The sequence below is a fragment of the Lissotriton helveticus genome, chromosome 6, assembly GCF_964261635.1.
Source record: "Lissotriton helveticus chromosome 6, aLisHel1.1, whole genome shotgun sequence".
In the NCBI taxonomy this organism is placed as follows: Eukaryota; Metazoa; Chordata; class Amphibia; order Caudata; family Salamandridae; genus Lissotriton; species Lissotriton helveticus.
Window position 1 is genome coordinate 1,823,247,004 of NC_136067.1, and position 25,516 is coordinate 1,823,272,519.

The 25,516-nt window shown below is 44.5% G+C and overlaps 1 protein-coding gene across 2 annotated transcripts in view; it reads left to right on the plus strand.

Annotated features, from left to right (window-relative positions):
• TRERF1 (transcriptional regulating factor 1) overlaps positions 1–25,516 on the plus strand; it is a 521,224-nt gene that overhangs the window by 53,651 nt on the left and 442,057 nt on the right. For both annotated transcript variants that reach the window (XM_078649717.1, XM_078649716.1), the window contains exon 2: positions 2,611–2,784. The gene's annotated coding sequence lies outside the window, so the exon portion shown is untranslated. The remainder of the gene's footprint in view (positions 1–2,610; positions 2,785–25,516) is intronic.

Consider the following 25,516-nt stretch of genomic DNA (forward strand, 5'->3'; position numbering starts at 1 on the left):
TGTGGCAGGTTACCATAGATCCCGCTACTGCTCTGTTTGAAATTGAGAGGCTGGCACAGCAATTTGGGGCATATTCAGGGTATAAGCTGAATTCTGATGTAGTCTATCTGTGAATTAGAATCACAGTTACATTAGATCAGTTGGTGGAGATACATATGGCCCCAGTGTTAGATAAGGTTAAACGTGATCTGGATAGAATTGATCACTTACACCTCTCACTAGTTTGGAGGTGTAATGTACTAAAAATGAATGTTTTACCAAAAGTGCTATTCCTTTTCCGGACTATTCCGGCGGAGATTAGTAAATGCTGGCTGATGAAGCTAGAGTCGCTTGGTGTCAGCTTCCTCTGGGGATACCAAAAGCCAAGAAGAGCAGTCAAATATATGACTCTGCTAAGACTTCGAGGTGGCTGGTCGGTCCCAAATGTTACACTGTATTATTGGTCGTATATTATACAACACATGGGAATATTAATAACAGGTGAGGCAGGTGGAATAGTTGTTGCAGAATCTCCGACAATAAATGAAATGGAGCTGGGAGTTGAAGCAAAAGGTTACCTAATAGGTGATTTTTATATTGATGCTCAGCACTGTTCCTATATGGAGTTACAGGATTCTTTCGGTGTAGCGAGAGGGGAATTGTTTACATTCTTACAGATTCTTGACTTTCTTTTTTTTTTTTTAAGAAGGACTTACAATCAATGACAAAAATCCCTTTAGTTAAGGCATTTGGACAAAGGTATAAAATAGGCTCTATATATATATGAACTATTGATGCAAACTCAAAAAGATGATTTAGAGATCCAGAATTCTAAGTGAGATCTTAGGTTAGAAATGGAAGGGGTGTGCCTCCAGGAGTCACTGGAACTTTGTGACAAGGTCCTATTAACTGTGAGTCTGAGGAGCCAGTATTTTCAGACAGCTTTTAAATGATAATATACTCTGGCCAAAATTTCTAAATGGGGAAGTGGCTTTGATGGCAAGTGTAAACAGTGTGGCTCAGACCTCGCGGAAATTATACACATGTTTATTTCATGCCCTAAATTAGAATATCTGCATAAGGGATAGGGGGAATCCTAAGTCATGTCAACAGAGGGCAGATCTGTGTCACTCCTCCAATGATGTTATTAGGGTTGGGAGATGATACAGAGGACCATGTGATATTGAAGAAAAAATCTTATTTGTTTTTTATAGCCATGACTGTAGCACGGCTTTGCATTGCGTCAGACTGGTTGAAACCCGAGCCTCCAACATTTGCAATGTGGAGATCCTGATTTATGGCCGTATATAATATGGAAATTTGTTTATATAGGCTTAAAGGACGCAAGAAGAGACAGTGGGGGGATAGGATCTGGTCCTCGGTTACTAAATGAATGGAGGATTTGAGGGTTCATTAAGAGGTAGAAATGCAAGTGGGATGCTGGTTCATCTATATTGAGCTGCAAGGGATATTGGATATCCGCATTGTATTTTAAATGCATGAATTGATTAAATAGGTATATGTTTTATCTTCTGTATCCTGGGCATTTGAACTTTTGAGACAGCCTTTTTATTTATTATAATGAGATATCTTAGGTTATGGCTAGGGCTATACACATGATTCCTTATTAATTGATCCCCTTTTTTTCATGCACTTGCACTTTCATGTGGCACTTTAACAAACACAAGGAAACTGTATTTTGGTATAAACCTATACTTCTGATCTTTTATGATGTGAGCTTTTGATATTATGTATATGTATTAGCACTTAGCACTTTATCCAATGCATGGAGATATTTCTGTTCATGCTTCAGGATTAGCTGGTTGCTTGTTCTAATATCAATTAGGGCTCAGGGAGATGAATTAATATGTTTGTCGAGTACGTGTAGAATGTACTATGATGACTTCTATTTGGTAGGTATGCTTTATAGTCATATTTTTCTTTTTCTGTTTTGACCATTTGGATATATATTTTCTTGTATGTCTCAGTGTGTCTTGCCTGCTAATGTTATGTATAGTCATGAGGGTGAAAATTAATATAAATGAATTTTTTTTTTAAAAAAGGCCTTCGATCTCCCTTCTTCAGCATAGGTTTAATAAAGTTGACTAAAGAAGACACACAATTTAAAATGAATCCTTTGAAGCCAGATCAATATGTCAGGAGTTTAACTGTATTGGTGTGATGTGTAGAGCATTTTCCAGAGTGTATCACCAATCTATGTGCATGTTGGCCAGGAAGGAATTCAGTTTTTGGAATAACCTGTTTCATATCAAGGTGGTCCATATGTTTGAAGAACTGTCATTTTGTAGAACCTGTAATTTATTTCCACGCCATCAGAAAACATTTACTATATTCATATAATACAGACAGCTGGCCAATTTTGATAGTGATCTACACAGATGGTTTAGCAGAATATTGTGAAGATTTATATTTTGAGTGCTTCTAGTAGAATAAATCTGGTGATTTCATGTATTATTATTAATTAGTTAAAAGTGGTATTATTGCTTACATATTATAAGATTTGCTTTAAGTTTGCGTCCTCTCATTTTTTTTTGTAAATAATTCTTGTAAGTATTATTATCCCCACCACTGACACTCATTGAGTGAGATAACCATCTTGTATCTCTGCAGCAAGCTTTCGGTCCAGTTTTGAGATTTGTGGTTGCATTGCACAGGACCTGAATACCTGCTTGCTTGAAGGAATCGATGTCCGGAGGTAGAAAAACATAATGCCCTCAAGACAGCGGAGAAAGATTCCTGACTGAGCAAGAAAGAAGTCTACGTTTAATGGCTGCTGCAGAGTCGGTGAGAGCCTTATTGCTTTTGTTGTGGTGTAATGGAGATGTGGGTATGTTTTGTGATGATTTTCTTTAAAGGTCATTTATTATTATAAAGTGAGCAAGTAAAATTATGTCACTGAAATTAAAAAAAAATCCTAAATCTACAATAAGTCTCCATTTTAGTTTACAGCAGTTTTGTAAAATACACAGAAAAGAAGGCAATTCTCTAGTACAATGGTGTTTATACAAAGTGTGAGGTAAGGTGAAACAAGTACACTGGAAAGAAAAGACTCAAGACAGTCAGTTATTGTTAGTTGCTCTTCATTAGCCTTTATCATTAATAAAAATCACTGTAGGATTTTTCTGTAGGGATGGTTAGTCAAATAGAATGTATGGATTGTACATGTTGATATTACAGTATTGTTCAGTGATCCCCTGGAGAGTATTTCTTTAACCCTTGTGGTTTTGAATAGTCAGATTGTTTTTTAGCCTCGCCTAGGTTTGGCATAATGAAAGATTAGATCAATCTGCATTCCAGCTAGCATGATCAAGTAAGACTATTCAGTAGGGCTCCAAGTTGGTGACATCCATCCAAATCTGACTGAATACGCTCATATGGCCTTTTTAACTGTCGCTTAGAAAAGGATGAAAATTGTCGAAGTGGACTGAGAAATAAATGAAGCACTAGGAATCTCCAGGATACAGCTTTAAGATATTCATGGGGGGTGGGGGTGGGGGGGTAGTAATCTCTTGAAGCCAGGTTCAACCTAGTCACACACAGTGCCCTGTGATGGTGAATCTGAAGCTGGTAGCCTGATAGTCTCACTCCCTCAAGCACCCATCCTTCTAAGTCATCCTTCCCCTTGTCTCCCTCTACTCCTTCACCTTCCTCTGAATCCTCTGTAATGACCTACTTCTCCGTATGTTTTGGTGCTTCTGTCAGTCACCAGGTCATTACTTACCACATCCTTTCTCAGGTTCCAGAAAGGCACCACATTTCACAATACTTACCCAAGAAAGGAATAAACACTGACAACATATAAGACCATTGCCGAGGAGCTCGCAAATAACAAGTCACAACACCTCCTCAGCCGAGAGGGTACACAGCAAATTACAACACCTCCCCTATCCGAGAGGGTACACAAAGCATGCTCCTCCTAGCAATGTATTGGATAGAACAATTAAAATGTAGACATCCCTGATGGGAGCCGATTTCCCTCCCATATCAACAATTAACCAAATACTTGGTAAAAAAGGGTCCCGACCTTCCCTCACAAGGAATACATACAAATGATATGCTCTAGGGTTTCTTTATTACATGATAATAGGATGACAAAAGAAAGAAATAACTAAATATCACAGTGAACATTTATAGCAATCACCAGCACATACATATACATAGAACCTGAAAATAAAAGACATAGTTAGATACCCTAAGTACACCTGGAACACCTCACCATAATCTTAGGCATCTTGTCATCTGAAGAAGGGTCCGTCTCTCTTTCCCTCTCTGGTTGGTTCCGGACTCACTGTTGCACAAACACGACTGCACGTCTGCACCGTGATGTATCATCAGACCGCCAAAACACCAGACCAGCATCTCAGCATCTCACCATCTCACCATCTCAGAATCTCAGAATCTCCCTCTCTCTCGGACCCCCTTTCTCTAATATAGAATGCAGCTCTCCATCGAAGTTTCTAGCGAACTCCGCCTACAGTTCTCATGGGATTCCTGTACCACCTCGTACCAAGAGCACAACAAGCAGCTGGCCAAGCGTTTTGCTCTGACTCGGCACGAAGAGAGCACATTCCACTCGATAAGAACCGGTTCTGTCTGGTTCACTACTGGTGGACAACACATGTAATCTCAAATATAACCTCTCACATACAGAGGCTCAGAAGATGGCTGCAGTTTAGAATATGGAGTTGCTCAAGCATAGGCCTCTACTACTTGGAAAGGCAGAATGATATTAGACCTCGTCAAAGCCAATAGGCTAAAGTCATAATTCACCTAACTCAAATAACACTATGCACTTAATCTCTCAGTATCCACTATGGAGCACATGTGTGCACCATCACCAACAACACTGCACCTTGACATCCCATACCTTCTGTTCTTTAGCAAGATTAGTCTAATGCAAGACCATCCTACATTAAGGCTAAAGCAACATAGCACACTAAAGTCAGTACACAATGGTGGTGATCGAGGGTCATCACAGACCATCAGACCACTAAAGTGGCTGATTCACTACATTGCAGCTCTTGACCCTTGAACATCACCATTCACATATATCAAAAATAAATTCACTGAACTAAAGGCACAGCTATGACTGCATATTTTAACTGCACAATTGGCATTATTGCAAAGTAACTAGCAACTGAATAACATCTAACTGAAGATCTGATTGTCATTGAAACATCGCATGTCTTATTTAAAGGCAAAACCTTAAAAACTAAATTTTCAGAGTGAAAGATTCAAGATTGTAGGCCATATTTCAAAGAGTAAAAACTGCATTACAGAATCAAAAACATAAACAATAACTCTTGTGTTAAAGTGACTACTCAAAAACATTGAATTCAAAGCAGATCATAATGAACTGGTTTTCTCTTTTTGTTCTTTTTAAACTTACTGCATCACCTAAAACAAGAACTCAGGTGAAATATCTAAAAAATAATTCAGCTTGTGTCATTTGAACCTCTAATAATGAAACTGCAAATTCTACTGCCAAGGCAGCCAACTGTAGCTCAGAAAATATCCACTCCAATGGCAGCAAAGTGTCTCTACTGGAAAAAAAGTGTTCTTTTCTGTGAAAAAAGCAAAACAAAAAACACCACTGTCTCTCGTCAGGGTGCACACGCAGTTCTCCTGTGCGAAAGACACACAGCTCTCATGCTTTCAAAGTCAGCCTCATTTGAAGGGGACAGTTCCAATAGCAGGATAGTCTGCTGATCCCGTCTTCGCTTAGAAAGAAGCAGTCCATCTATGTAGATGACAACACTCTGGCATCCAACTTCCTCAGTATCCCCTCGGCAAGGAAGAAACCCATCTGATCTGGTTCTCCATAGATTATCAGCTCCCGTCTGCCATCAGCCCCAGGACATCACCACCGTCCAGTCTGGCTCCAGGCTTGGGGGGGGTTGTGGGGTCCACTCTCCAAAAAATAACAAAAACTAAAATAATAAAGTAAAATAATAAAAGGGGGGTGAGGGCCATGCATACAGGGAGGGCAATCACTTGCACTCCGGCACCGCAATCTGAAACGATAAACAAGTATCACATGTCTTGCAAAAAACTGCAATTCAAAAGCACATAATTTTCTTTTTACATCTCTCAAAGTCCAATATTTTGATTTCTGTCTGCAAAGCTCTCCTCTAGATCTGGGGAATAGCTTAAGAATGCTACCTGCATTATATTCTATAAGTTTATTTGGTCAAAATCTAATTTTTTCTTGCACAACCGGAAGGGCTGAGGTTAGCCAGCTTCACTCCTTTCTCATTCCTAGCTATCAGACCCCTCCCTTCCAGAGATGTCCGCGACCCAGGGCTGGCTCAGTTTCAACCATAACAGAGACAGACTGCTCTCTGCCTCGCAACCCCTCCCTTCGAAGAGCTCACATTCCAAGAGCGAAGCGCCTGCCAACTTCTGTCTGCCCTGCCTACCTCCTCATAGGGATGGGGCATGATGGTGATGAGCCTGCAACTTTGCAAGCCTCCCTATCTTTCCAATTAAAGGAAGCTTCACAGTCTGAAGAGTGGAATCCCCCCTCCTTTACACAGAGCTCTTCCGCGGACACAATTTGGGTGCTCGCCAAACATAACAAGCAGAGAGGAGACTGCTCCTGCGATCGCCCCCTCCCTTACAAAGAGCCCGGGAAAGAGGAAGCTCTGTGGAATGCATGTTATCTCCTCAAGGTCAAAGCATGTCAGTTCCCAGCCGTTCACAACCCAAAAGCTGTGAAATTTTCCATTCTTAAATGGAATACACTAAACTAAAACCACATTGAACAGCCCACCTTTGAATGCATGCACCTTCATATATATATATTTTCTTTTAAACTATCATTTGTCAAGCATTGGCAACTTAAAAAGGCACATACAACATCACCTTACATTTCTGTAACAACATTTGGGGCAGCATCAGTTTGTCATAATCTAGGAATTCTCACATTCACTAAAACATTTTATTCTTGTGATTGATGTTACCAAATCTGTTTCTGTTCAGTTCTACTCTGCGCAGACAGCTTTCCCTGTCCAATTGGGCCATTTTACCACTAGTGCAATCTCCCATAAGCAAATCACATTTTCTCTCACGCTGTTCTGTCCAGTATCTTTTAGTGTGCAAAAGCACATAGTCATGGGCATTTGGCTTCTTTCTTCCCTGCTAAAAGGGGCACATTGCTTTTGGGTAAAATCACAAAATACATTTTTAAAACCTGGAAGTAGCCAGTCATACTCAATTGGCTGTTGTACACTTTCAAAATCATATGCTTGCATTTTTCTTTTAAAGCAAAATGTATCGTGCACTGATAGGTCTGATTTATCTCCACAACCGGTGATCGTTCATTCTAAAACACGGGTCTTCTTATCGTTTTGCACATTCCCTTTTGACTGAAAACTCTCTTCGAAAGAATTAATTTAAACAGCCTGTGCAATTGGCAACCTGACTAGATTTTCTGTAACATTTTTCCCATGTAAATCATGCACGTTTAATTCTGTTTTCAAAGGAATATTTTCACACTGGACATCAATTAACATATCCTTCAGCTCTTTTTGCAAATGCTCAAATTGTGGATGCATGTTAAACAACACATTAAAAATAACCCCACTATCTCTGCTTGAAACATCATCCCACCTTTCAGTGTTATATTCTGAGATGTTACATTCATGTTGCAGCTCAGCACATTTTAAATGCATCTTTTACTGAACAATTTTAAAGGGATCCAGCCCTTTCTGCCTAACGTAAAAAAGCTATTCACAAGCCCTTTATACAAAACACATTTAAACACACCGCAATTCTCGTTCAACCCAAAACAATTAGCTCACTCATGAGCCAGAACACTATATGGGCTAACCCCATGCAAATAAATCAACTGATATCTGAGAGTCTGCTTTCAATTGCTAAAAAAACAATATTTTCCCCTTTTAAATCAACGTTCATATCCTGCCGACTACGCCAAATTGTAATGACCTACTTCTCCGTTAATATCTATTTCTCCGTATGTTTTGGTGCTTCTGTCAGTCACCAGGTCATTACTTACCACATCCTTTCTCAGGTTCCAGAAAGACACCACATTTCACAATACTTACCCAAGAAAGGAATAAACACTGACAACATATAAGACCATTGCCGAGGAGCTCGCAAATAACAAGTCACAACACCTCCTCAGCCGAGAGGGTACACAGCAAATTACAACACCTCCCCTATCCGAGAGGGTACACAAAGCATGCTCCTCCTAGCAATGTATTGGATAGAATAATTAGAATTTAGACATCCCTGATGGGAGCCGATTTCCCTTCCGTAGCAACAGTTACCCATTAGAGGGGAATCGCCCATCCCTCTGTAAGTACTTGGTAAAAAAGGGTCCCGACCTTCCCTCACAAGGAATACAAACAAATGATATGCTCTAGGGTTTCTTTATTACATGATAATAGGATGACAAAAGAAAGAAATAACTAAATATCACAGTGAACATTTATAGCAATCACCAGCACATACATATACATAGAACCTGAAAATAAAAGACATAGTTAGATACCCTAAGTACACCTGGAACACCTCACCATAATCTTAGGCATCTTGTCATCTGAAGAAGGGTCCGTCTCTCTTTCCCTCTCTGCTTGGTTCCGGACTCTCTGTTGCACAAACACGACTGCACGTCTGCACCGTGATGTATCATCAGACCGCCAAAACACCAGACCAGCATCTCAGCATCTCACCATCTCCCTCTCTCTCGGACCCCCTTTCTCTAATATAGAATGCAGCTCTCCATCGATGTTTCTAGCTAACTCCGCCTACAGTTCTCATGAGATTCCTGTACCACCTCGTACCAAGAGCACAGCAAGCAGCTGGCCAAGTGTTTTGCTCTGACTCGGCACGAAGAGAGCACATTCCACTCGATAAGAACCGGTCCTGTCTGGTTCACTACTGGTGGACAACACATGTAATCTCAAATATAACCTCTCAACTACAGAGGCTCAGAAGATGGCTGCAGTTTAGAATATGGAGTTGCTCAAGCATAGTCCTCTACTACTTGGAAAGGCAGAATGATATTAGACCACGTCAAAGCCAATAGGCTAAAGTCATAATTCACCTAACTCAAATAACACTATGCACTTAATCCCTCAGTATCCACTATGGAGCACATGTGTGCACCATCACCAACAACACTGCACCTTGACATCCCATACCTTCTATTCTTTAGCAAGATTATTCTAATGCAAGACCATCCTACATTAAGGCTAAAGTAACATAGCACACTAAAGTCAGTAGACAATGGGGGTGATCGAGGGTCATCACAGACCATCAGACCACTAAAGTGGCTGAATCACTACATCCTCTTATGTCACTCCTCAGCATTTTTCTCTTAAAGAATGCCTCCATTGCCTCTAAGCTTGAGTCTCAACTACCAGTTGACTAGTAGGTGCTCTTACACCCCTGAAGATGAATTACCAGCTCTTCTCTCTGCACATTAATGCAATATCTACAATAACCTCAAGATACTTCATTTTGACTTGCATATTGACCTGATTTTCATCGCTGAAAGTTTACTAAGCAGTGTAGGCTGACCAATCCTACATGAAGCCATACCTGCAGGATAGACATGTTTCATGAGAAATCAAACCATGACGAAAACTAGAGAAAAAGTAGCAGTTTTCCAACATAGTGCAATACCTATAAAGTACATTGTAAACAGTACTGTTCTAGAATGCAAATCATTGTATGTCCAATGTTCTCCTTCTACCTCCTCCTTTCTGCCCTCATTTTCTCTTATGGACATTCTCACATTTCCTGACTTCTTCATCAGCTTTGTATTCAAGACCCCACCAAAACAGCTCAATCTCTCCGTACTGGATTACTTCAAAACCTGATTTGGCATACCTGAGTTGCCCCTAGGCAAATGCCTACTATCCAAAATAGAATTACCGAACCCAGTTCAAATGGTCTCTGGTCCTATACATCATAGTTACTGACAAATATTATGGGACCTGCAATACTCATACTACAATTTAATTCAACCTACACTCTCCACCAGCCAAATCTACATCTAGTAAACTATAGATCATGGAAATGACTGGACTGTGCCACCGTCTAAGCTCTGGTTACTGTGTTGCCCAACAACCCAACAATCTTGTTTGAACAGTTTGGTCACTGACTGGCATTGGTCCTTACAAACCTCATCACAGATAAAGCCAGCACAATCTCCCATCTATGTTGGATGGCTAGGTTGATGATACTTTAGCTGCAATTGCTCAAATCCAACAAATGCTGTCTGGAAAGTCACTAGAAGTAGACAAAAAAACAAAAGAACAGCTGGCTTTGCAATACTACTCTGGAATCTTCAAAGCTGCAGACAGTAAGGTGAACATACTCCACTACTGCCACTACATTTATGAAGCTTCCCTCTATGGAACTTCACATGGTAACTTCCTGAACCCGCAATGCTCAACTTCCAAAATCACCCACACAGAGGAACTGTGTGACTGCATTGCACACCACTTTATCTTAAAAGCCAGATGCCTGAAAAGAAGGCTAAACCTGAAGAGAACTTTCAACTCAATGCACACATCGCCTCAACCCCTTACCTCATTTCTTGGCATAGTGTACTCTTTTTCAAACTACCCCTCCCAATTTAATGATCACTTAATAAATCCGACAGTGGCTTGTTGCATTTTGAGATCTACACTAGGTCCCTGTTCAGTTCATAATTTCAAGGAAATCCTCTCCAACACATCATTTATCACTTCCTCCACAGCTGTGATCATGCGTATTCCCTGAAGAACTCAAAACAGTCAATGCTTCAGTCTGACTATGACCCAATCTGCAATGGCCCTCTCCTAGGCAACCTGGTTGAAAGAGCTGATTAATAAAATGATCAGCTTTGTAGAAAAGAATATTTATCTCTCTGACATTTAAAATAGATTCTGCCCAGGTACAAGGGCAGATTCTGCACTTATTGCAACATGGGGCAACATCATGATAGCTGTGGACTGTTAAGCACCAGCAGCACTTCTGCTACTGAATGTTATGTTATGTTAAAAGGTTCTTGTAAAGCGCAGGTACACCGGATTGGTTTCATGGCGCTGCTCTAAGGAATGCCGAAGCCCTGGTAACTTACTCGTATGCTTGTCTAAACAGCCAGGTCTTGAGGAGCTTTCTAAAGCTCAGGAGGTCTGTGCAAGATCTGATTTCGGACGGCAGGAAGTTCCAGTATCTAGGGGCTAGTACGGCAAACCTAGCACCGCCCAGACGCTTCAGTTTGAAGGAAGGAGGATGATGCTAATGAGCGGATCGCATGTGCACGTGTCTTTGAATAAAGCTGTCAACAAATTTAGGGCTCCTGCCATTCAAGGATTTAAAGATGAGACATCCAACCTTGAAGGCACACCTCTGAGGCATAGGGAGCCAGTGCAGCTTCCTCAGGAGAGGGGTGGCATGTTTAGACGTATCAAGAGAGAGAGAGAGAGGACTAGAAAGCTAGTCAGTGTCCCAGTGGGTTTATATGTATCAACAAAGAAGACTAGCCCAATATGACTATTATTGTTTGGACTCTGACTAGTTTTGTCAGTGGACACCTTGTTGGTGTGTTCATGAAGTCCTCACCCACCAACCTAGTTGGTGGCATGCTTCATCATCGGGCCCACCCAGTGACACCTAATGTGTCCCGGGTGTGCTTTGACGCCTGATTATAGCGGAGCTGGTATGTTACTGAGAGTGCAGTGTGGGGTGTAGGTGAAGTGACAATTCAAACGGCTTAGCGAGGGTCCCAGTACCCAAGAGTAAATTAAACTTTAATAACTGGGCCGCCGCCGGAGTGTGAAGACGACGCCACAGGTACACGGCAGGCTCTGATCAGAAAGACTGGTCATCCCCTTGCCGCTTCACTCCTGGAAGCATTGGCTGCTAATTCCCAGCGTATGCATGAGAAGGGAATCCCCCCTCACACCTAGAAAAACACCTTAGCGAGTGTAACACATAGTCTGTATTACACCAACCCACCTTTTAGCCTGCACCAGCACTATTTTAATAGGTCCTGAGGAAAGCCAGATTAATCTTAAGGCACTGGCTGAAACATGTCGACCAACAAACGGATGTAGGAGGTCGTAACTCACCACCTAACATCCCCTAGCCTTATTTTTAACCGCTGGCGGCGGCCCCGCTGTAATCAGGCGTCGAAGCACACCCGGGACACATTAGGTGTCACTGGGTGGGCCCGATGATGAAGCATGCCACCAACTAGGTTGGTGGGTGAGGGCTTCATGAACACACCAACAAGGTGTCCACTGACAAAACTAGTCAGAGTCCAAACAATAATAGTCATATTGAGCTAGTCTTCTTTGTTGATACACAGGGGTGACCTGTTGCCACCTATGTTGCTGAAACATCTATCTAGCTGCCTGGTTCTGTACCAGTTGCAGTTGTTTAGTTAAATAAGCTGGGATGCCAACGTATAAGGAATTGGCGTAGTCTATATGGGATATTACCATAGCTAGAACTACCTGTATTAAGCTTCCTGAGTGAGAAATCTACTGTTTTTTCTTATTTTCTCAATTGGAAGAAGCAAGTTGAGATCACTGAGCCAATTTGGGTCTTCATTGTGAGATCACAGTTGATTATTACCCCCAGACTTTTAGCAGAAAAGTGTGGGTAGGAGGCTGTCTTAATTTCTTTTGCCAGAAATTTGTGCTCCAAGGGTTATGGGATTCCCCCATTCATGAACGGATTCAGGGGAGTTACTAATGGAGAATATTAGTTGAAAATCGTCAGCGTAGTTGAAAGTATACGCTTTCCTTTCATTCAAGGCTCGGATCAGTTGGAGGAGGTAGAGGTTACACAGATGGGGGGGAAATTAAAGAGCCCTGCACATGTAGTCTTCATCTTAGGAGCTGCGAACTGGCCAATGCGAACCGACTGCGATCGGTTTTCCAAAAGGAGCAGATCCAGTTAAGAGCTAAGCCCTGGATTCCCGCGTTTCTGACTCTGTCGACCAATATATCGTCGACCGTGTCAAAGGCTGCGGAGAGAACCAACAACACCAGAGCCTGCGGGGAGCCCTTGTCCCTTGTGAAGGTATTTAGGCTGCTCCAAGAAGGTAGAGAGGCATCTGGCCACATGGGCTTCAAGTATCTTGGCCAGGCATGGGAGCAACGTGATTGGGCGATAGTTTGTCAGGATTTTGGGTTCATTCCCCCCCTTCTTCAGGAGGGAGACGACAAATGCCTCCTTAAAGGTGTCGGGAACATAGCCTTGGGACAGTGACTCGTTCAGGAGGGATAATGCAGGTGCAGGGAGAGCAGTAAAAGCTTCCCTTAAGATCCGGGGCAGGCAGCAGTCCTAGGGTGAGCTCGATTTTTACCTTGGACAGCAGATCCAGGAATGCTTTGTAATTTATTGTCGGGATTTGTTCAATAGTGCAGGGGTTTATTAGCATAGTCGAGCATGCCTTGATGTTTACGCCTGTAGGGATGCTAGCCTTAATGTTCGTGATTTTGTCAATGAAAAAGATGTTCAGAGGGTCGGGGGCGCTAGAGGGCGCACAAACAGAATGGCCGCACTGAGGTGAGGCTCTCGTTGCCTGGTCACTAATCCTTCATTTATCCTGGTCAACCGAAGCAAATTTGAGTACCACTGACCGCAAAAGTGAAGAGAATCCTGTGCCCCACCCTCGGTGCAACTCTCACGTCGTTCTGAGGCCGTTAACCCCTGATTCGGCGCATGCCTGCACTGACCGGGACTAACTCTGGAGGGGAAAGAGGCGGCGATCGCGGCAGCGAGCCGTAGGAAAGACCGCGGCTTGCCACGAGGGTGCTAGGCCGCGGTTGGGAAGCGGCGTTCAGCGAGGCGGTTGCCAATGCCGCCCGTGGGACGAAGAGTGCGCGCTGAACACAGCGGGTCACAGAGGAGCGGGCGAAACGCCGTACTGGTCAGAGGTGAGGAGGCATATCGGCGCCGGGAGCAAGCTGACCGCCTCGGGGCGGGGGCGCACTGACAGCGGGGAGGACCGGACTTGGGGCCCCTGCGAGGCGGCAAGAACCCCTGCACGACGGATGCTGATTATATGCAAGGTGGAGGCGGTGGATCCCTTAAAGCAGCGCACTGAGGGGTGAAACTGCGGCGCCTGTGAATCTCTGGCCCTACTGGATCGGATATCTGCAGTTGGAGACCTGTGACTGCCTGGGCCAGGGGCCGCTCGACTCTCCAAAAGTGACCCAGCAGGAGATACTCATGAGTAGCCCTACTGTGGGGCAAGTACGGGCAGGAAGCAACTGATGGGCAGTGCACCGGGGTGAAGCCCTGGACGGTGGGGGATTGCGCCGAATGTGCAGAGAACGTCGCGTGGCTCTGGGAAGTCCTCCACCGCCCGGCATACTGGGAGTAGAAGTTTTGGCGGAGGCGAATGTTGGAGAAGTCCTAGTGTGCTGGAGACTGACAGATACTGTGCTGTGGTCAAAGAGTGGCAAACACTGAACAGTAGCGGAGTGGGGAGACGTGGATGCGAAGTGGGCTTCCATTAAAGGTGACGCAATGGGGAAACCCGATACTCGCCAACCCAAACTTACCTTTGACGCTGTCGCGAAAAGGGCGAACAGACCTGCCACGCAAGATGGCGAGCAGAGTAAATCTGCTGCGAGGGAGATGCCGACACCCTCCAGGGACAGTGATATGCATCACTTGCTACAGGAGATGAGGCAGGGTTTCGCCACAGTAGTGGACAAGGTGGATCGAATGTCATCTAGACTAGACGCCATTGCGCACAAGATGGACGTACACGAAGAACGTATCACAGAGGCTGAGAGACGGATTTCCGAGAATGACGAAACTACTGCCAGTCAAACGGCGTAACTTGCGAGGATGGACAAACTCCTCAAAGTCATAGCGGCTAAGAATGAGGACTTGGAAGCCCGCAGTCGGTGCAATAACATCCGCGTGACAGGGGTTCCGGAGTCTACCAACACTGGCCGCATGGAAGAATATGTGGAGAAATTACTTCAATCTGCTGTTGGAGCTGAGGCCTTCTCAACACAATTCATTGTGGAGTGTGCCCACCGATCACTGGGGCCTAGGCCGGCGCCGGGAACTCCACTTAGACCTGTAATAGCACGATTACTGAACTATCGTGACCGCAATGTAGCGCTGCGGGCTGCACGAACCAAACAAAACTTAACATATGACGGAGTTTCATTTTCAATTTATCCGGACTTCACTCCGATTGTACAGGAGGAACGACGCAAATTCCTAGCAGTCAAGAGAAAACTTCGCGAGGCACAGATCGACTAAGCACTGCTGTACCCCGCAAAACTTAGGGTAACACACCAAGGGCAGCAACAATTCTTCACGAATCCGCAGCAGGTTGAGGATTTTCTGCATACGGTGAAGCGGGCAGCTCGGAGTGGAGGAGGAAGAGGGTCCCCGCAATGCGAAGCAGCACAGGACATTGATGAAGAATCGTGATAAGTTTAATCCTGCAAGGGTAGCATCCCACGCTCACAGTTGATACTGAGGGTGCACCGGGGCAGGAGGGGGCCCACACGTGCGCCATGGACAGAATAATGAAGGACACTTCGGACAGCAGAGGTTGTACCTGTGGTAATGTACTCCAGGCCCCGCTCCCCCCACCTGCCAGGGCCCAGCGGTTAGATATTTGAGGGGCTCACGGGGGAGGAGCGGTTGTGTAGCTGACTAAAGTTGTCCCTCAAAGGGTGTTCCCCAATGTTGGACCATATGCAATTAATGTTTGGGGTGTTGTTTGTGGGGTGGAGGGAGGGTGGGTGCGTGGGCAGAAGATACTGGCAAAGTTGGGTTGCTTCAGTGGGAGGGGGAAGGGGGTCGGGCCGAAGACTAGGGTCGAGAACTATCTTAAGGGCAATGGCGGTTTGTTTGTTGGCTGGAAGGATGAATGAGGGGAGAGAGGGAGGAGGCAAGGAAGTATGTGTGGACGACTGGGGGGGAATACAGTTCACTGAGCAGTTCTACAGTTCTGGAAGGCATATGTTGTTTTTGCTGTGTAGTCTGAGGGATGGAAACATGGTTACAGGTTCTGCAGATGGAGCGATAGAGCATGAGTGGGTACGAAGTGGAATGCGTCGGTTTCGGAGGCACTTATACGCATGTGCAATGGAGAGTTGGTATGACGGGACAAGTGCGCTGAGTTGAATATCCTCACTTGGAATGTGAGGGGGCTCAATGATGCACGCAAATGTCGACAGGTGCTGGCGTACTTAAATAGACAACAGACTCAAATAGTGCTGTTACAAGAGACACACATCCCTCCCCAGTCACAGAGTTCTTTCGCTGCTCGCTGGGCATCGACTCGCACATTCTCCTCATATTCATCATACGCCAGAGGAGTTGTTATACTGATCAAACAAGGCATACCGTTCGCGCACGCTGGGTCGTTGACGGATACGCAGGGACGATACGCTATAATCTGGGGAAGGCTGGGCAGGGACAAGGTCACGATTGCTAACTGCTACGCTCCTAATGTAGACACCCCGGATTTCTTTGCTATGGTATGGGGGAAAATAGTTCAGATAGGCTCACTGCACATAGTCTGGGGGGGTGACTTTAATGTAAGTATGGTCCCGGCACAAGACAGGATGGAGGGCACTGCATCTTACCACAACAGATCCAGAGAGGTATTGGCCGACCTACTTGCGGAAGGTGACCTGATAGATGCCTGGAGGAGGCTGCACCCGCACGATAGGGAAGGCACACACTTCACATCCTATACCGGCTCATGGGCACGATTGGGTTATTGCTTGCTGTCTCAGGGGTTGATGGTAGGAGTGGAGCGGGTGTTGCATCTTCCACGTACATACTCCGACCACTGCCCAGTAAAACGTACGCTCAAGATACCTGGGCTGAATAGGCCGAGGCCTATCTGGCGGCTACAGCCGAGGGCCCTATTGGACCTGGTATTTCGAACGGAGCTAAAAGAGGAAATTAAAGATTTTTTTGTGAGAAACAAGGGGTCTGTGGATAGCATTGAAATTATTTGGGAAGCATTCAAGGTTACTATACGCGGTTTTTGCATTTCCAAAAGCTTCGGGGTCCTGCGGAATATCCAGCATACGCTGAATACTTTGGAACGCGATCTGAAGGTGCTTGAGGATCGTATGGTGAGGAGAGGCGAGGGGACACTGCAGAGTGAATTCAGAGTTAAACTGTCCGCTTATGAGGAGGAGGCTGCTAGGGAAGCTAAATTCAGGGGGCGGCATTGGGTGGCGCGACGGTATGGAGAAGGGGAACGCCCGGGGAGCGTACTTGCGGAAATCACTAGAACCCCCAGATTCACTAACACTGTACTGGAGATATAAACGCAAGAGGGTGGGCTTACACACGACTCGGAGGGGATGTTAGCGACTTTCAAGGCGCACTATGAGACCCTATATGCCACCCAAGGGACTGATGAGATGGATCTGGAGGGCTTTCTGGGAGATGTGGCGTTATGCTGGTTAAGTGACGTGCACAGACAGTTCCTGGGCGCCCCATTAGAGACTGAGGAGATCCGGGAAGCAATAATGTCTTTGCAGAATGGGAAGGCGCCGGGGTCAGATGGCATACCAGCTGAATTCTACAAATATTACGTGGAGATCATGGCGCCTGTATTACGTGAACTATACGAGGAGTGTATGGAGGCAGGGGCTCTACCCTCCTCGATGAGAGAGGCGATAATAACGTCGCTTTTGAAACCTGGGAAGCCCCCTCAGAAACCAGACTCGTATAGGCCCCTATCGCACATTAACTGTGATACTAAAATTCTTGCGAAAGTTTTGGCCACCAGGCTAACATTACTGATGGATAAAATAGTCCTCCCGGATCAATTAGGGTTTATTCCAGGGCGCGCTACGACACACAATTTGCGCACCCTCTTCTCCCTCATACAGACGATCGGACCTGAACTCCCGGTAGCGGCAATTTTCCTTGACGCCACAAAGGCATTTGATTCTGTGGAGTGGCACTATCTGTTTGCAGTGCTACAGAGAATGGGGTTCCCGCCTATCTATGTGACATGGCTCACGTTGCTGTATTATAAACCAACAGCTAAAATAGTGATAAACGGTCATATGTCATCGGCTGTGGAACTTACCAGAGGCACTCGCCAAGGGTGCCCTCTCTCACCCTTACTTTTCGCCATTGCAATTGAGCCGCTGGCGGCTAGGTTGCGACAGATACATAAGGATAAAGCGTTCCGTTGTTCTCAGCGGCAACTGTTAATTTCGCTATACGCGGATGACGTAACGCTGTATGTAAGGGACCCAGAACAGAACCTTAACTCCCTCCTTAGAGAATTTTTGGTGTTCGGGCGGTTCTCGGGGGTTAATATAAACTGGGATAAATCACAATTATTCCCCCTCAAGAATGCAGTCACCAAATTCCCCTTACACTTCCCATTAGAGTGGTGCGACGCCGATCTGCGATACCTAGGTATACAGGTGTCCAGGAATCGAGAGGAGACGCTGCGCTTGAACTATGGCACGGCAATTACCAAGCTGGAGGATAAGATCACCCGATGGATAGCGCTGCCGCTCTCGTTGGCGGGTAGGGCGTCACTGGTGAAAATGGTGGTGCTGCCCCAATTCCTATACCTGTTCCTCAATATACCTTACTACCCTGGTGCCAATTTTTTTGAGACGCTGCACTCTGCGCTGCTCCAACTGGTATGGGGTGGAAAACAACCCCGCCTCCGGTGGGCAATTATCACGCAGCTGTATGATAAAGGCGTTTTCGACATTCCTGACTTTGAGATCTATTATTTGAGTGCGCAGGCTCATTATGCATACCACTGGATGTCACCCACGTTATACATGCCTCAGTTGGCGGTTGAGGGCTGGGTGGCTCGGCCGCTCCCTCTTAGCGGAGCGGTCCACGGCCCCCTGGAGGCAGTGGAGACTCCCTTCATGACGGTCACATGTACAGTGGACGCTTGGAGGAGCATAGCCCGCAAGTTGTGAGTACAGCTCTTGTACTCGCCGCGATTACCCCTCGTGTACCACCCTGGCTTGATAGTGCTGCAAGAGGCGGGATTTCAGAAAATGTGTAAACGGCTGCGAATTACAACATGGGGAGACCTCTTTGAAGGTGGGCAGTTTCAGACACGGGAACTATTTTTTCGGGGTTTTCCTCCCTACCCCTTGGAGATTTTCTTGTATGTCCGCCTCCGGCAGGGGTTACGGATGGTACTCCCAGAGTTCCCCTCGGAGCCAGCAATTTTTGAGCCATTGCACATCCTGCTTAGTTCTCCTGATGGGAAACACTTAGTATCGAAACTGTACAGGACAATCAGGGAATGCAGGAAAGGCATGGACAGCTCCGCTCGTACCAAGTGGTCGACAGACCTGGGACAAGAGATGTCTGATGCACAATGGAAATACTGTTGCAGTATCACGGAAAATATAACAGCTAGTTGCAGATTTAGAGTTATCCACTATAAGTTCCTACAACGATTCTATTATACTCCTGCCACAAAATATCGCTTCCAGTTAGTGGACAATGATAGGTGTATGAGATGCAAGAGTCCTGGAGCGGGGTTCATGCATTTGGCGTGGGAATGCCCGACTGTGTATGTCTATTGGACCCAAATACACCAGGCACTAGAGAGAATGCTGGGTGTTAGCATTGAAATGGACCCCTTGTTGATGTTGCTGGGTAACACTATGGGCATTCCCAAAAAGGCGAGAAAGTTTGTGGATATCGCTTTGCTGATGGCGAAATGTAGAATTGCCTGCAGGTGGGGAAGAGGGAGAGCCCTGAAGTTCAAGGATTGGTTGCGTGATCTTGTATACTGCCAGGAGCAATCTGCTATTTATGCGGAGCTATTACCAATGTCCTCTAGGCCGAGGGATGTATGGGGCCCCCTGCAGAGGTACTTGTTAAATGATGTGGAGAGCTCTACTGGGCCTAATGAAGATGATCCCCCGGGGAGTGCTAGTGCTGGGACACTATGACAGATGAATCTCTTATGACATTAACTTGCTGTACAATTGGAGGTGAAAATGGTAACGATGCAAATTCTTGTTATGTTGTCTTGTATAGATATGTGCGGACTGCCTGGCATCACAGATGGTGGGCATTTAAGATTCCCCCTAGAAGGTTGATCTAGCATCAATTCACGAGTGGTTAATTGGACTATGCCATGCCCCGATCCCCCCTGGTTGCAAGCACAGTGATTCTATCTGAATTGCCTTATGACTCTGTATCTGACGCATAATGTTGTTTGAACCTGTACTCAGATGTGATGTGATTCCATGCATAAAACTACAAAATAAAAGTTTTGAAAAAAAAAATATTCGGAGGGTCGCATAAGGTTTGAGAAGGCATGTGTTTTATTGTCACTTTGTCAGGACTGGACAGTTCATTAAAAATCGAAAAAATGTATTTTGATAGGTTGGTAGAGGTCAGGATTTTAGAAGAAAAGTATTCAGCTTTAGTAGTTAGGATAGCTTTTTTGTAATCTTTTAACAAGGCTAAGTAGATGCGTTTTTCCTCCGGCAGGTATTTGCGTCCCCACCTCCTTTCATGTTGCCGGAGGGCTAATTTTAGAGCTTTTAGGTCAGTGTAGAACCATCTCTATGCTTCGTGGCGCAGGGCTAAGTGTATTTCCCTGAGAGGTGCGTGTTTATTACTATCAGCTAGTAGCCAAGCTGTTAAATTATCCTCACTGAGGTTGATCGATGATTGGTTAGGCGGGACTGTGTTGGCCAGCATCTTGAGGAATACATTTTTATTGGTATTGTTCCAGCTCCTTGCTAACCCCCCTTCAATGGTGGGGATTGTGGCCCTGGTGATATTATTGATGGTGAATTTGATTAAATAGTGATCAGACCATGTACAGGGAGCAACCGACAGGGTAGATATAACAAGGTTGGCTGTCCATACCTGGTCAAGTGTGTGCCCTTTAGTATGAGTAGCAACGGACACCTGCTGATTAAAATGTAGCCCTGTGAGCAGGTCAGTAAGTTGAGCGGATTGGGGACCACCCGATGTGTCGTTTGACCAATAGTTAAAATCACCGATCAGCAGGATTTTTGCGTGATTAGTTATTAGGTTGGCAACCTGTTCGCTCAAGGATTGTGGAAACAGTGGCATGCTCTAGGGGGGCCTGTAAAGCAATACACAAATCATGCGGCCATAGTTGGATTCTAGTTTGATCACGAGGTTGTCTACTGAAGGTAGGCCTAGTGGGGTTAGTGTGGGGAGTTTTAGGTTATGGCATATAATGGCTGCTATTCCGCCACCCACTTTCCCATTGAGGGCGGTTGGCTTGGAGGATATAGTAGTCGCTGGGTAGTGCGGTCAGATGTCGGGGGAGGAATTCTTTGAGAGCCAGGTTTCTGTTAGCAAGAGGATCTCAGGTTGTTCAGACTCCGAAAAGGGGTATATGCCAATTTATGTTTTACCATAAAGCGGGTATTTAGGTAATGCCTGACAGTTGTTTCTGTCCTGTGCCTACTCTGCCATGTGGGCGGGACGTAAGAGTTCAGAGAAGGAGGTTCTGGTCACCAGGATCCCGTTTCTAGCCAAGCTGATACCAGCAGAGGGGTTAATTATGAATTTCCCAGAGTGAAGTTGTTTAAGTTCAGCTGACGAGTAGGTTGTGATTTGGGCATGGTGGCTGGCCCCTGGCCCCGGATGTCCACGAAGGGCGCAGATGGGCTAGCCATTGGCGCGCCGCTGGCGCGAACGCTGCGTTCCCGCGCTGGGACCGGCATTAAATGGCTGGTAGCAGCCTTGGCTCCTCCCCCCTCCTCAGTGATTGGGACCCCTGGTTGGCGTAGCACCAATAAGTGACTGGGGAGCAGGGCCAATTCCCAGGAGGACTCTGCAAATAGCACGGTAGGATTTTAATCTATGTCACATCAAATTCAAGTACAGTTTTTAAAAGGTTGCTAAAATTCTTAAAAAGCTTTAAAAAATTAAGATTCGTTTCGCAAGGCACTGGCACAGCCTTTCGCTACCTTTGATATGGTCCATCATGCCACTTCGTTCTATAGACCCAAATCTATGGAGATACAAGGTATTGTCAGTCAGTGCATTGCTTCCTTCCTGACAAAAAAATGCCTCATTCTACCACTACCCCTATTCTGCTTTGACCTTTTCCCTCAGCTGCAGTAGTGCCTCAAGGATTCACCATCACTCCTCCTTTTCTATGTACCCCTTACACCGTTACTGGAGTTGACATCCTCTTTGAATCTCAACTGCTGCAATTATGTGGATGACAAGGAAATTATACTAAAATGTCAGTTCCCACCTGAGTTAGATTCCCGTGTCATGTCTGGAAGATTATTCAATGAGAACCAAGTACCTAAAATTTTATTGACCAAATATGAGATACCGGCTCTATTAAATGAATTACGTACTAACTGTCCACCTTATGCCCAAAATCGATGGTCTACAACCCTACCCCTCAATCCAAGTGAGGAATCCATATGTGAAAATAAATACAAATCTCTCCTACATTTCTAAAGTAAATCCAATTAGAATTTAGAAAGGGATCATTTTACATGAAGAGATGCCTAGTGAAATCTTCCTTCACTTCTGGTTCCACCATAAGTTACTAACCACAATAATGTAGTACTCTCCCGTCACACCAGGGGATTTGGAAGGTACAGAAAATTCAGACCACACCTGTAAGACAACTCCTTAACTTTGGCATCAAGTGGAGCATTTCAACTGCTTTTCAGTCTCTACATTGGCAGCAGATGGTTTGGTGTCACACGTTCAAATCAATGTGCAAAGCTCAGCTGACAGTTATTCTGCCACAAACATGGCAGATACCCTGCCCACCTTACTGCAAGTGCCATAGGTTATAATGCACTTGTAATAAGGAAGGTGGAATATCCATCACGTTTGTGACTGGGTAACCCATCTGTCAAACTCTAAATCAGGTCCTTGGTTCCCCGCTTCCTTCAGAAAAAATATCATACCTGTCATCATCATCATAGAGGTTTTTAATCTAAGCAAACCCCATTTCTATCCAACTGTTTGTCCTTTCTTCCTATGAATCTTGTACAAGAGCAAACTCTTTATTCCAAATCGTTACAAATGAAAATAATTTGCAACCATCTTAGTGCATTACAGTCTTGGTTCTTTCACGTTTATGACTACTACGTTATAAATAACCCTACAACTGGGAGGTATTCACATGTGTGCATGCTACTTTTCTCACAATTTACGTATTGCATGCTGAAGTGTAGCTATTCTGCCTCACCGTATATAGTCCATATTTAACTAATGCCTCAAAGCCTCACACCCCTTCCCCAAAACTGGCCATATAGGTCAAGCTACATCAAATATCATACTAACTCCTGCTTTCCAAAAATGTTCCCAGGATCCTGATAAAAACAGGAGACCGCTTAAGGGGCATGAAGCAGTATATAAATGGTACAGTAAAATAAAGTACAATTTAGCTGACTAAGCCATACAACCTTCTCTAGACTAGACTTTCCAACCAGCTATCATTAATGTGCTTTTTTTAAAATGTGTTTGCGCTGGCCTCATAATAGCGCTATTTAAAAAAAGTATGTTTACCCTTGCTTCACAGCAGCCATGCTGCTAAACAACATGGCTACACATCATTGCCAAAGTCAGCAATGCCCATGCTGTATACATCATGAACAAAGGGCAGTGGCAGAGCCAATAGGCCTTCTTATAACACATGCAGATGTAGATTTAAGAATAGTAAATCTATACATCCGGTACATACTTGACACTATAGTGGCAGTTGATATTCTAGAGCCAATTTTTGCAAAATAACATTTCTGTTGCTGAGCACTGGAAAATTCTGACTGAGGGCGCACGGATTTTGTTTATGTCAATTTGTTGTATAGCATTTTAGGACCCTAGTGTAAATTTCCCGATTCATGCCCTTATATAGATATAAAGTACCATATCCTTATATAGGCATAGAAATCATATCCATATTAAGACATAGCTCATGCAGTCCTAATACGGCATGGCTACTTCCACTAGTTCTGAAAATCTACAACGATTTCTTGGAAAAACCCGCCTTCAGCAGCCCCTGCTTGAATATTGATTTATCCAAAAACTCATGGAGTTTTCAAAGAACTGGGACCCTTTGATGACGTTCCTATGTCCAACCTTACGTCAAACTCGGCGCCTTCAAGGTATAAATATGCCCACACTTGCCCAAGCAAACACACAGTGGTTTGGAGCAGTTCGACTATCTACTTGCCCGACGCTACTCGCAACAGCAAGTGCTGAAGGAAGCTGACCCTCCAGCAGACGCACTGAAAGACGCTGTTTTTTCTCCTGCTGAGAAATCCAGCTCCAGTGTTTCCAAGCTACCCTTGCGGGTTGTTGGGAAATCGAGTCCTGAGACTGAGAGATACCAGACCTCCTTCATTCTAAACCAAGCTACGGAGCTGATTAGACCCTAAGAGAAATCTTGGATAGATTCTTGGCAAAGAATACTAAACTTAAGCTACACCTCACTTACTTCTTCCGTCATACTAGACTTAGGTTATGTACATCGGGGTAGGCGTATTTTAGAAGCACCAGTTGAGTACTTTTAGTCTTTATTTATTAATGTATGTATTCTATGTAGTTTATGGCTTAGAAACCATATCGTGCTTTTACAGTATTATTTTATAATTCTCCTCATACTGCACGCATTGTACTTTGAAACCAGTATTACGATTGTAGCAGTTAATTTCTTCTGTATGAGAAAGAAGACTGTTCAATAAATACTTTTTATTGAAAACGCCAGTCTTTCTATTTCTCTACACCTCTGGTGAAACGAAGCATGCACGAGTGACTCAGTGAGATAACTATCTATTGTTTCCGCGACTCTAGAGATATATTTCGTATTCTTGGGAAACAAAGTTGTCATGTTTATGCGGTTGTCAGAAACTAATCCCTTCTTGTGAATTCGAGAAAGTTTCTAGTGACCTCTGAGCTAGCTGGCACTCACAATTAAGTCTAATATGTTCGATAGAGACCTAGTCGACCTAAGTCCTACTTCACTTCTATAGGATATATTATTCCAATGCGCAGAGCCTATTGGGAATATAGGAACTACACTACATGGCGCCCAACGTTTGGTAAGGCACTAATTTAACTCTAGATACTAGAGTAACTCAGACGTGCTTCTCACACAGATCCCTTTTCCCGTAAAATCTCCAATAGACGCCTGGAGTGGGTAAAAGGATATAATATACGCCAATAACTGAGCAGGACGAAAATCCGGTGTATTAGTTCTTGTTTTGTTCAACGTATAAGGATACAGTGTTCCAAAATATTGTGCACCTTATCTTTTGTTTCCTTGAAACTTGCTCTGCAGACCTTCATAAAAATGACGGATAGTGACGAAGAAAGAGCTGCTGCAGCAGCAGCAATTGAACAAAACCTAGACATTACAGGTTTTAATGAAAATGACCCGGATGCTATACACATCCCGGCAAATGTAAGAAAAATGATAACTTACAAACTTATAAATAATGGAGTATCATCGAGAGGTGGTAAAGTAATCTTTGTTATAGAGGCACATGAATATCGGCCGACAGAGGTATTCTATTCA